The sequence below is a fragment of the Ranitomeya imitator genome, chromosome 5, assembly GCF_032444005.1.
Source record: "Ranitomeya imitator isolate aRanImi1 chromosome 5, aRanImi1.pri, whole genome shotgun sequence".
Lineage (NCBI taxonomy): Eukaryota > Metazoa > Chordata > Amphibia > Anura > Dendrobatidae > Ranitomeya > Ranitomeya imitator.
Window position 1 is genome coordinate 589086862 of NC_091286.1, and position 14568 is coordinate 589101429.

Genomic DNA, 14568 nt, shown 5'->3' on the forward strand with positions numbered 1-14568 from the left:
TCATACTTACCTGCGAGAAACCCAGATGAGTCTCACACATCAATACCCGGCACTGCACCCGGCACTCAGGAGCAGAGCGTGAGGCTGCATGTATTGCTATGCGGCCGCACGCTCCCATTTGAGTGCTGGGTGCAGTGCCGGGTATTGATGTGCGAGACTCATCTGAATTCTCGCAGGTAAGTATGAGCCCTTAGAGGAGGGAGAAAGGCAGTGAACAAATGATGAGATGGGGAGCATCTCAGACTACCATAGACTCCCTGTAGGCAGTGTAGCTGAACTGTAGTCACAGATCATAGCTCTGCCCTAACAACTCAACCAGCAGATGTTAGGAGAATGATTAGCCAAAAACATCTCCTGTGACTCAGGGCTCATTCAGATCACAGTTTCTCATGTGAGTGCTATCCATTTTTTCGCAGATAGCCATTGTACCTTTAATATTCTATGGGACCATTCACATGTATAATTTTTTACTTGGTCTGAGTAGTCTGGGGGAAATATCGGAGATATATCCGAATTTGATCCAAGCTTCGGTTCAAAATTGGCATTTCGAGTCTATGGGTCCTTGAAAAATTCGAACCGTAATCGGATGATATCCATGTGCAGTCCAATTTTCACGGACTGTCAGAATGCAGAAAGTGTTTTTCACTCACCTATTAGAATGGGTGAAAAGCTTTTACAAAACATTGATAGAATTTACTTGCTGCGTCTTGAAAAAAACATGTCAGGTCTCAAAATATGAAAAAAAACAGCATGTGCATGAGATTTCAGAAATCTTGTTCTTTATGGGGATACTGTCAAGCACTGCGTAATTTACATACCAAATATGCTGTGTAAAAAACACAGAAATGCCAGGTGTGAAGAAAAGTTACAGGTGCTTATCGCAAAATTAGAATATCATAAAAAAGTCAATTTATTTCAGTCCTTCAATACAAAAAGTGAAAATCATATATTATATAGAGTCATTACAGAGTGATCTATTTCTAGTGTTTATTTCTGTTAATTTTAATGATTAAACCACAGGGTGGCGCTCACAGCAATCCGGCATCAACAACCATAGAGGTCTAAAGGAGACCTCTGGTTGTGACACCGATGTACCACTGACCCCTGATCATGTGACCGGGGTCAGCGGTGTGCGCATTTCCACCCTGATGGCCGGAAGTGCTTGTTAAATGCCACTGTCAGAGTTTGACAGCGACATTTAACTAGTTAATAGGCATGGGCAGATCGCGATTCCACCTGCGCTTATTGTGGGCGCATGTCAGCTGTTTAAAACAGCTGACATTTCCCGGCTATGATGCGAACTCACCGGTGGAGCCCACATCAAAGCGGGGGTTGTGCCATCGTACATACTATTCTGTCCGATGGCAGGAAGAGGTTAATAATGTTGTTTATCTAACATTATTTTTAGGGTTTGGATAACCCCTTTAAAGACTAGTTTCTCCCTAGGTAAGATTATATTCAAGTAGTCTGGAAACATACTGTACAGTCGGAAATCAGACCACAAATTACTCTGTGTTTTTTGGTGACAGGATACAAACATGGCCTGTCAGAATACACTTTCTGTTTAGTCAACCAATTAACTAAATTTAATTGTTAATCAGGGTGAGTTAGACTAGACACCGGGGCCTGACGATATACGTTCTTTTACCTGTGACTTTTAAATAGCTGATTCATTTATAGAACTGTCTTCTCATTTCCTGCATATAAACTATAGTGAGAATTATGTATAATTATTAATAGCAAAACAGTCCCCGCTTCCCGATTAACATTCATTGTAAAGCACTCATAAATCTTTAGATATTTGCAGCTTAATATTTTTTTATATCAAAAGAATGCGGTACGTTATAATATAAAACCTCTAATTGAGTCTCATTATTGCTATATGCTGATTTAGCTTCTAAAATGTGCTGAAGTTATTTGTAGGTTCTCAAGATAATTAGGTATATTTAGCTACATTTTCTTAAGAAAGGTATTGAAAAGAAAGCTGTTCAAAATATGCTCACAAGTTGTCTCACGTTAAAGAATATTGAGGTAGAGTACCCTGGGATTTTCATTAAGCTCTTTATAAATTCATTTTTTTTCTTTTGTATTTTGCAATTCTCAGTGTGCCTAGTTAACTATAAACAGTTGCTCAAATTAAAACTAAACCTTTGATGAACATTTGCTTTTGTCAGACACCCAAAGAGGTACAAGTGTAGTCATGGCTGAGGGAACATGGGAGACAAGGGGCATAGCGGCAGTGGCTAAGGGAACACAGGACACAAGAGCCATGATGGCAGTGGCTGAAGGAATAGGGGAGACAAGAGGCATGGCGGAAGTGGCTGAGGGAACATGGGAGACAAGCAGCAAGGAGACAGTGGTGAAGGAACATGGGAGACAAGGGACATGGCAGCAGTGGCTAAAGCAACACCAGAGAAAAGAGGCATGGCATCAGTGGCTGAGGGAACACAAGAGACAGCGGCATGGTGGCAGTGGCTGAGGGAACACAGGAGACAAGAGGCATGATGGCAGTAGCTGAGGGGACAAGCTTTTTGCTTAACTTTAGTTGCATATTACAAACAACATAACAACCTTAACTTACAGCATGTCTGTGGAGACACGAGGGTCAATGCGTGCTCTCATCTGCTGGCCTGTCTGTCTTAAAAAAGACCACATTGACCAGGGCTCATGCCATTGCTTGCCCGCACTCCTCTACCATGAGCAGGATACCACTCAGACAACACAGGGTGAGGGTAAAACTGTGTGGCAATATTTTATTGAACCACCAACAGACAATAATGTACAGAACAGTCCCAGCAAATACCCAATATGGTGCAAATTATAGAGTCTCACCATTTCACTTGTTTGCCTTGATTAGAGCAGCTGCAACATCAGGGCTTCCAGGGCCGACTATCCACAACAGTGGCAAGCTCGCACACAGAGGATGTAGTGACAAGCTTAGGAAATTGAATGTCATGGTTTGGACAGGGTTAATGCCCTGCCCTCTCAGTGTTAATTGTTGTGGCCTCCTTTTGGAACTGGGAGGGATATTTATACCCATGCTGAACTAGGATTCTCTGTCAGTTATACTTTTGTTTTGTCTGTGTGCCTGACCCCCTGGTGTGTGTGTACATACTGTGTTGTTTGCTTGCTCTCCGTGCTTGATCTGGTCTGTTTGATCCACTCAGCTTTCTGACCTCCGGCTTCCTCCTGACTATCCTTCTGTCTCTCCCCGCAACACCTCGCTTGTCCCCTGGTTTTTGACCTCAGCACGTTTTACTACTCTCCAGCGCCATTTTCCTCCTTTGCACCCAGGCACCCAGCTCTGCCCCTGGCCACTTCCGCTCTGTCACATGGTTCATGCACCTTCAGGCTTGCTAGAGTGAATTTGACATTTCACTTGAGGAGTCGTATATATATATATATATATATATATATATATATATATATATATACGGTATACTGATTGACTTTGGTAACTTATTCCTACATGTGAAGTCCAAACCACTACAAGACAGTGCCTCTGTCTTTTTAGTGCCTGAGTACTACCAGTTATATTAAGTTATTCTAACCGCTAAAATGTCTGCCATTATCTGCAACTGATATGCTTTGTGCATTACCTGTAGTGAATTTAACATGGTTTGCACTAGAACCGAGTCTCCTGTGTTAGTGCACAATCTTTGTGCATGGCACCTTGATAGACCATAATACTTGGACCCTAGATTTCATTACATACTTTTTTAAATAAAAAAATGTCAAATGTGTGCTAGAAAGAGTAATTAGGGATGGTCAGAAACTGGGTTGATAACCATCCAGAAATTCCAGGACAGTTCGCAAAAATGGAGAATTTTTAGCCCTGTTCATAACAAAATGTAAGAAATCCCTTTAAGAAACTTATATTATTATGTATTTATCATCATTTTACAGTTTAAAATTAATGCAGCTGATGTCTTCATATAAGAATCATGGTCTGTAGACATGGATCATTTACAATCATCATGATTTATTATAGTTTTCCAATGTGTCCATTAAAAAATATGATAAGTCCATGATTGTTTGTTAAGCTGTTCAGGAAAAAATAAAAAGTCAAGTCGACAACCATCGTCGGAGACATACTGCAAATCAACAGCTCTGAACATTAGACCTGAAGGAGTAGGAGACTATTGTATAAGAATATAAGGAGAATACGTATTGGTCAATGAGTCGTTGTTTAATTCTGTTTCGTGACTAGTTACACTATGTATCACCAAGGATTTTATCAAATGGTCACAAAGAAAGAATAGTCCATTGATTTCTTAAAGTTCTTAGTACAGTACGCATTGTGCTCCTTTCACTGGTTAAATAGGCTATTTGTGTGTCCTACAGGGCCTGAGGCCCATAGAATCCTTTGATTCTGATGGGGAAATTACTCGGTTCTGAAGTACAGGACGCCAGGAATATATGTAGGAATTGAATACAATGCAAATGTTTGCAAATAATTGGGTTATGTTTTCATACAGTTGACAATAATTATCGCCATTAATTAATGGTTAAGTGTTTACAGATGGGAGAAAGTGTCTTGTTTTATGTAAATGAATAATAATAATGGTAAATGTTTGGACCTGTTATTCCATTGACTTTCTTTATACACAGTATTTTAATTCAGAGTATTAGTTGAAGTCTTTTCTCTTACGATGAAGAAAAAGTATTCATGGATTGCACAAAAATAAACCCATCGGTCGAATGCCAGTTATTGCCTCTCATACTTTGCAAGCAGTGCCCTCATTCCTCTTGGAATCTGTTGTTTATGTGATTATTTTTATGCTGTAATGTCTTTTATTATCTGCACAAGTCCCCTCTAAAATGTAAAGTGCTGCGGAATATGTAGGTGCTATAGAAATAAAATTATTAGGATTCTTTGCTCCAGTTATGCTTTTTTTCGGATTGACAATTGTTCTTACCCAGATCTTGTACTTTTATTACTCTGCTGATTAACCCCTTCAATGCACATCTCAGCTTGACCCCATATTGTTTTATTTCCTTTATGTCCCACGTCTATACTTGACCTTCTGGACTTTAAACCGTTGTTTTGAAACCCTAGAATTTAACTGTGTCATTGCCACTTTTTCATTTGACTGCTGTTCCATTGACACAACCCAAAGTGTAAAATTTTGTATCTTGTAGAAAACCTGGCACTCAGGTAGGCAGATTATTTTTGGATTGCCTGCACAAATTACATTATTATCTGCTTACATCATTTACCTGAGTGTTAAGTTTACTACAAGATTTACATGGGATAGGATCCTACTTGGGCACCATTCACAGGAGTGCCGTAATTACCATTTTTGAGGGTAAAATTTGGAGGGTCCTTTACACCTGCTAAGTAGAGTAACTTGCACGAAGTTAGGCTACATATTAAATACTTCAGGTAGTTACTGACAACACAAATTTTCAGTTTTTATTGTAAATGCAATTTTAACGGCTCTAAAATAATTTCTCGTTCAGATATTCAAATCTTTTTTCCTTCTTTTTTTTCGCAATACATGGGACTTACCGTAATCTTTATGCCATTTTTTTGGCCATTTTTAATCGTAGCTCAAAATGTTCAAATTTGAGTGGAAAATTTAATCAAACTTGATCCGATCTGCTCATCTGTACTGAATGGGAAAAAGAGTGAAATTTTTTTTCTTTAAATTATATATGTATTATGTTCTGGGGGTCTATAGAGACCCCAGATCATATTGAGACATATTCAGTTTGCATTGATTAAATTTGATGCAAATGAATTTTTCTGGTCATATTAAAGCAAATGAATGAATATGAATTTCTGCAGAATCGCTCATCACTAGTAATTGTGAATATAGTCTGAGATATAGATAGCCTAAAATACACGTTTGTACACTGCTCAAAAAATAAAGGGAACAGTTAAACAATAGAATATAACTCCAAGTAAATCAAACTTCTGTGAAATCAAACTGTCCACTTAGGAAGCAACACTGTTTGACAATCAATTTCACATGCTGTTGTGCAAATGGAATAGACAATAGATGGAAATTATTGGCAATTATCAAGACACACTCAATAAAATAGTAGTTCTGCAGGTGGGGACAACAGACCACATCTCAGTACCAATGCTTTCTGGCTGATGTTTTGGTCACTTTTGAATGCTGGTTGTGCTTTCACACTTGTGGTAGCATGAGATGGACTCTACAACCCACACAAGTGGCTCAGGTAGTGCAGCTCATCCAGGATGGCACATCAATGTGAGCTGTGGCAAGAAGATTTGCTGTGTCTGTCAGCGTAGTGTCCAGAGGCTGGAGGCACTGCCAGGAGACAGGCCAGTACACCAGGTGTTACGGAACTGAAACACAGAACTAGAATAGAAGGTGGAAAAACTAAAACAAGGCTGATACCCTACAATGGAGTGGGTGACTCATTCCTTGCAAATAGACCCACCAACGATCCTATGTTAAACTCAAGTGAAGACCTATAGATAGGGGGAAGGAGGTCCCTAAAAGATCTAAGGACTGGATATAAAAACAGGTCACCTCCTAATAGAAAACACAGTGATGGCTGCAGAAACCAACTGAAAATAGAAATTAAGGATAGCAGAACCAGAGATCCCAGACCTGCACAATATCAAACACAGAAAGCTATCAAAGCACCTAGCCAGAACTCTAGCGGATTAACACTGTGGTCCAGCAAGGAGTGGGAGGCAGGTGCTGGGTAATAAAGGGTGATACAATCACCTGACCTAAGACAACCCAGCACCAGGAGACAAAGACCAGCAGCCAGAAAACCACAACAAGATGGCAGATGGTCAAAAACAAAACAGATTGTAACAGTACCTCCCCTTTACGAGGATTCCCCGGATCCTCTTGGCCAAGCCTTATTCGGAAATCTCCTGTGAAAAGCCTTAATCAGCCTTGAGGCTGAGATGTCCTCTCTCAGGTTTTCCCCAGGAATCATCCTTGGGACCGAAACCCTTCCAGGACACAAGATACAGCGTCCTTCCTCTCTGCCACCTTGAATCTAAAATGGGTGAAATCTCAAACTTGCCATCCTCATCAACTGGAGGAACAGTCGGCATCGCCCCCTTATTTGGTGTGTCAACTTTCTTCAGTAAAGATACATGAAAAACTGAATTAATTCTCCAGTGCAAGGGGATGTCTAATCTCACCTCTGCCGAGTTGACAACCTGAACCACTTTGAAGGGTCCTACAAACTTAGGCCCCAGTTTATTAGAAGGGATCTTCAAACGTAGAATCCTAGTGGACAACCAGACCATGTCCCCAACTGCAAACAACGCCTCCCTTCTTGTCAAAATATTTCTTTGACCTCCTAGTTACCTCTTTCAGATTATGGCATACATTAGTCCAAACCCTGTCCAAATTTCCAGAAAAACTCTCCTCTCCAGGCACCGCAGCCCCAATCTTTGAAAATTGACCAAAAGATGGATGCCTCCCTGTACAGCAAAAAAAGAACACCAAGCTGAGGAAAACATGATTATTAAGAGCAAATTCAGCTAGTGTAAGATATTCCGACCACATCTCCTGATTGTCCGCTACAAAACATCTAAAAAACTGCTCGACATCCTGGTTCTTCCTTTCGGTCTGTCCATTGGACTCCCGATGATAACCTGATGAAAATGACAAATAAACCTTTAATCTGTCACAAAAAGCACGCCAAAAGTGAGCCACAAACTGTGGTCCTCTATCAGAGACAATGTCCGTGGGAACCACATGGAGCCTGACAATCTCTTTCATAAATTCCTTAGCTAGAGTCTTGGCGCAGGGTAATTTATTAAACGGGAACAGATGACACATCTTACTAAACCAATCCGCAACAGCCCAGATGACAGAAAAACACTCAGAGAATGGCAGATCGGTGATAAAATCCATAGTAAGATGTGACCATGGCGAACTAGGAACCTCCAAAGGGCACAGCAACCCTGCAGTCGGGGCATGTGAGGCCTTCGACCTAGCGCACACAAAACACTGATGCACCCCCTTGATGATTTCTCTTTGCCACCCTGGCCACCAGAAACTTCTACCGATTGACTTTCTAGTTTCCGAAATCCCTGAATGACCCGCCAACCGAGACTCATGACATTCAGCAAACAAAGCTCTTCGCAAGGCTCTAGGCACTAATAATTTACCATACGGAGTATTATATAAAGGTAAATATGACACAAGAACATGGTAATATAAAAATTGAAAATCAATCACTAAATGCCAAATCATATACCATGCTAGAAACAATAGGACAATAGAGCCTATCATCAATTACTACATAGAGAACAAAAAGAAAGATGATCAAAAGGCCAAAATATGAAAAAATACCAAACTTTATTTAATAACAACCATATAAAAGCATATGATCACAGTGTAAAATACAGGGAAAGCACACCCACCCATAAGATACCATCATACATAAAACGCACACCCACAGGATATATATGACAACACACAATCATATATTGGGACAATGTAGGCACCCAGACTAACCAAATGGAACTAATACAGATCTATAATGACCCCTAGCCCAATCACTGCCCACAGGGAGACATCGCTTAGTCATGTGGAATTTACATCTGCACAACAGACCTCATATCCAGTATATCCTACTACCCAAAATATCCCCATGCCCCCATAGTATAGAGCATACACGGCTCCAAAGCCCTATAGTACCTAAATGATATCTGTATAATCACCTGCTCCAGACGGTGGGGGGAGTGTTGTCAGTCCTGCGGTAGCGCGTCCGCCCCGACGCGCGTTTCAGTCACCTTTATCAAGGGGCCGCACATGCACACACATCCCTAGTCTTCCTGTTATATAGTCCCCGGCCGCCGCGTGAGACGAGCGACCGGATGTGACGTCCACACCCCCCCGGATGTGACGCGTACTGTTGCCCAGTCAACGGGCGACGCTGGCCGGCGTCGGCGTCACATGAGAGGCGGGGGTCGGGGCGGGCCCAGCACTCATGTAGAGACGCCGAGAGCAGGCAAGCGCAGCGGTGAATGGACACAGCACGCGTCAGGGGGAGGACTTAAGATAAACCACTTACGCCCAGATACAACACGTAAACATATGAATACCCTACCATAACAACCAGTGCCGGACTGTGGTGGAACAAAGAGATATTATCTACATAACGTATGCAATATATGGGAACATTTACAAACACCTGGAACAATACATTAAATAATAGTCATCACATCTCGAATCCTCCAATAAGAACATCGCAGCAACCAAAATATTCAGTATGACTTGAGTATTGTGTTCATAGTGCTATCAACGCTATTGCTCCAGTATGCGTGTCCAATCCTTTATTGCTCCCACTTTCGAATAAATCACCACGATGTGCATGAACGATCAGAACTGAAATATATTAAAATGAAATAATCAACCTAACATATAAAAACACCATATAATTAAAAGAAAATATGTAATGACAGTACCAAATACATATCGGCGGTACCGTGGTTATAAGAAGGGGGCATAACTAATATTGTCGTTGAGTCCAGATGGATGGACTGTATCCAAGGTCCATATCCACCTGGACTCTAGTTGGGCCAGCCTCCTAGTCATATTACCACCACGGATGTTCATATCCAACATATCGATCCCCCTACATCTCAACAGGTCCCCATTACAATCATGGTACCGTCTGAAATGACGGGGGATCGTTTTAAGTGCCGTGATGTCCTCGGCATTAGCCACCGCTGTAATCCCTAAGATGTGCTCACGGATCCTTATCTTCAATGGTCTGGTGGTCATACCCACATATATTTTCTGGCAGGGGCACACTGCATAATAGACCACATATCTACTATTACAAGTGATCCTTTTCTTGATTGAGAACCTACGTGACCCTGCCTGATTCTCAAAGTGGTCTATTCGATCAATATTGGTGCATGCCACACACCGGCCGCATGGGAAACACCCATTCGGTGCCTTAACCTGATCCAAGAATGTACTCACAGGCGGTCCGGTGTAGTGGCTGCGGACCAGATGATCCCTCAAGTTTCTTGATCTTCTGGCTGCTATCGCTGCCTTTTCAGGTATAAACCTAGCGATCACTGGGTCCGCTTTAAGAATATGCCACGATTTGTTCAATATTTCTCTCATACGACCAAATTGAGAGTGGTAGTCTGTTACAAATCTAACTCGATCCTGACTATCCCTACTTGTCTGTTTAGGGCCATACAATAGTACATCCCTAGATGAATATTTAGCCCTATTGTAGGCCTTCTTAATCATTCGGTTACTAAACCCACGTTCTTGTAATCTCCGCTTCAGATCCTCAGTCTGTGTAGAAAAATTCTTCATTGTTTGAACACAGTCTGCGTAAACGGAGGAATTGTCCGGTGGGAACTGACTGGATCATGTGACCCGGGTGGGAGGAGGAAGCGTGCAACAACATGTTTGTAGAGGTGGGCTTACGGTATATACTTGTTTGCACCTCCCCCTTCTCATCTTTTGAGAGTAGGACATCCAGAAATTCAATGGTTTTAGAATCATACTTATAAGTGATAAATATGTTCAACTGATTGTCATTTAATGATGACATAAAACTTTCCAGGCCGTCACTAGACCCCTGCCAGATCAGCAAAATGTCGTCGATGTACCGCGTCCACGAAAGGACACGGCACATCGGCGACGACTGATCCGGTAGGGAGAGGTCCCTTTCCCACAGCCCCAGGAACAGGTTGGCATAAGCCGGGGCAAAGGACGCCCCCATCACTGTTCCCTGGAGCTGCAGGAAAAAGGACCCCTTAAACACGAAAAAATTATGTGTCAACGTAAACCTTAACAATTCAACCACCAATTTCTGGATGTCTATCGGAAGATTGGACATACTAAGAAAGACCTCTGTGGCATGGATCCCATCCACATGCTTAATGCTCGTATACAAGGATTCCACATCCCCAGTCACAAACACCATATCGTCATCGAGCTGTAGGCCGTCTACTCTCCTCAACAGTTCACCCGTATCTTTCAAAAATGATGGCAACCCCTCCACAATAGGTTGCAATTTGGAATCTATCCAACGGTTTACGTGTTCAAGATAATTGCCCCTTCCAGAAATAATAGGGCGTCCAGGGGGAGTCTGCGCGTCCTTATGAATTTTCGGTAGTAAATAAAGCGTAGGGATGGTCGGTTCAGGTACCACCAATGCAGTAGCCAATTCCTTGGTTATGGTACCCTGCTCCCTGGCTTGGTTGATAATCAGATGTAGCTGTGTGGTAAAGGAGGACAATGGGTTGAATGTTAGTTTTTTATAACATGTGGTATTATTTAGTTGGCGAAAGGCCTCCTTTTCATAAAGTACCTTTGGCCAAATCACCACATTGCCCCCCTTATCAGCTGGTTTATATACCACATCCTCTACCTCCTGAAGGACGCGCAGACGCCCCCTCTCTTCCCTGGTCAGGTTATCTTTATACACATACCGTGGAATACTCATAAATTCCTTGGAAACAATTTGAACGAACAGGTCTACATTAGAACAAGTTGATAGAGGAGGAAATTTCTTAGATTTTGTACGTATCGATGTTGGTACTTTACCTCCTTCCGGAGTATTGTGCTCAATGGCTAATTCCTCCAATATACGCAAAGCTACTTGTTCTTCCTCTGTTGGAAAAAGTTGGGAGAGGTTGCCATCAAAGAAATGTTTTTTAAAAATTAACGAACGGGGAAACAAATGCAAATCTTTCACAGCAGCAAATGCATCAAAACTAGCTGCTGGGGAGAAAGACAGGCCTTTTTCTAAGATATTCAAATCAACATCTGAGAAGTTATGTTTACTCAGATTAATTACCTTATTTTTGTATCTGGTAGCCACCGGGGACCGATCATAACATTTATATGGATGAAACGTATGATCCCTCTGATTGTGTCTCATAGATCCTGATCTGGTGGTTATAGACGACCCAGATACTTCAGATACATCGCTCGCTGACAATATAGATGTCTGTGATGGGGTACGGGCCACATGGTGACCCTGTACATGTGGTTTCCGCCATAGATAGACCGTCTGATTCTCATAGTCTTTTCGGTCTCTATTTAGTTTTTTAATTTGGGTGGTCTGAATATTTTTGACCACTGTCTCCAATGTTTTATCCAACTGACTATGAAATGTATTTACTTTCTCCATTGTACCTAGAGATTTTAATTCGTCTTCCATTCTCCCAATATTGATATCCAATTGAGTAATTACATTGTGATTATGCTCACTCAAAAGCTGCATGAAAATCTGTGAACATCCGTTGCACGCCTCCTCCCACCGGGAAACAAAACCCTCGTCCTCCACCGGAAATGTAGGGATTACCCTCACACGAAGGCCTCTAGGGATCATTTTTTTAGTCAGGTATTTATCGAGGAATGTGCGATTCCACCATAACTTTATGGCCAACTAAATAATACCACATGTTATAAAAAACTAACATTCAACCCATTGTCCTCCTTTACCACACAGCTACATCTGATTATCAACCAAGCCAGGGAGCAGGGTACCATAACCAAGGAATTGGCTACTGGATTGGTGGTACCTGAACCGACCATCCCTACGCTTTATTTACTACCGAAAATTCATAAGGACGCGCAGACTCCCCCTGGACGCCCTATTATTTCTGGAAGGGGCAATTATCTTGAACACGTAAACCATTGGATAGATTCCAAATTGCAAACTATTGTGGAGGGGTTGCCATCATTTTTGAAAGATACGGGTGAACTGTTGAGGAGAGTAGACGGCCTACAGCTCGATGACGATATGGTGTTTGTGACTGGGGATGTGGAATCCTTGTATACGAGCATTAAGCATGTGGATGGGATCCATGCCACAGAGGTCTTTCTTAGTATGTCCAATCTTCCGATAGACATCCAGAAATTGGTGGTTGAATTGTTAAGGTTTACGTTGACACATAATTTTTTTGTGTTTAAGGGGTCCTTTTTCCTGCAGCTCCAGGGAACAGCGATGGGGGCGTCCTTTGCCCCGGCTTATGCCAACCTGTTCCTGGGGCTGTGGGAAAGGGACCTCTCCCTGCCGGATCAGTCGTCGCCGATGTGCCGTGTCCTTTCGTGGACGCGGTACATCGACGACATTTTGCTGATCTGGCAGGGGTCTAGTGACGACCTGGAAAGTTTTATGTCATCATTAAATGACAATCAGTTGAACATATTTATCACTTATAAGTATGATTCTAAAACCATTGAATTTCTGGATGTCCTACTCTCAAAAGATGAGAAGGGGGAGGTGCAAACAAGTATATACCGTAAGCCCACCTCTACAAACATGTTGTTGCACGCTTCCTCCTCCCACCCGGGTCACATGATCCAGTCAGTTCCCACCGGACAGTTCCTCCGTTTACGCAGACTGTGTTCAAACAATGAAGAATTTTATACACAGGCTGAGGATCTGAAGCGGAGATTACAAGAACGTGGGTTTAGTAACCGAATGATTAAGAAGGCCTACAATAGGGCTAAATATTCATCTAGGGATGTACTATTGTATTGCCCTAAACAGACAAGTAGGGATAGTCAGGATCGAGTTAGATTTGTAACAGACTACCACTCTCAATTTGGTCGTATGAGAGAAATATTGAACAAATCGTGGCATATTCTTAAAGCGGACCCAGTGATCGCTAGGTTTATACCTGAAAAGGCAGCGATAGCAGCCAGAAGATCAAGAAACTTGAGGGATCATCTGGTCCGCAGCCACTACACCGGACCGCCTGTGAGTACATTCTTGGATCAGGTTAAGGCACCGAATGGGTGTTTCCCATGGGGCCGGTGTGTGGCATGCACCAATATTGATCGAATAGACCACTTTGAGAATCAGGCAGGGTCACGTAGGTTCTCAATCAAGAAAAGGATCACTTGTAATAGTAGATATGTGGTCTATTATGCAGTGTGCCCCTGCCAGAAAATATATGTGGGTATGACCACCAGACCATTGAAGATAAGGATCCGTGAGCACATCTTAGGGATTACAGCGGTGGCTAATGCCGATATATATACGGTATACTGATTGACTTTGGTAACTTATTCCTACATGTGAAGTCCAAACCACTACAAGACGGTGCCTCTGTCTTTTTAGTGCCTGAGTACTACCAGTTATATTAAGTTATTCTAACCGCTAAAATGTCTGCCATTATCTGCAACTGATATGCTTTGTGCATTACCTGTAGTGAATTTAACATGGTTTGCACTAGAACCGAGTCTCCTGTGTTAGTGCACAATCTTTGTGCATGGCACCTTGATAGACCATAATACTTGGACCCTAGATTTCATTACATACTTTTTTAAATAAAAAAATGTCAAATGTGTGCTAGAAAGAGTAATTAGGGATGGTCAGAAACTGGGTTGATAACCATCCAGAAATTCCAGGACAGTTCGCAAAAATGGAGAATTTTTAGCCCTGTTCATAACAAAATGTAAGAAATCCCTTTAAGAAACTTATATTATTATGTATTTATCATCATTTTACAGTTTAAAATTAATGCAGCTGATGTCTTCATATAAGAATCATGGTCTGTAGACATGGATCATTTACAATCATCATGATTTATTATAGTTTTCCAATGTGTCCATTAAAAAATATGATAAG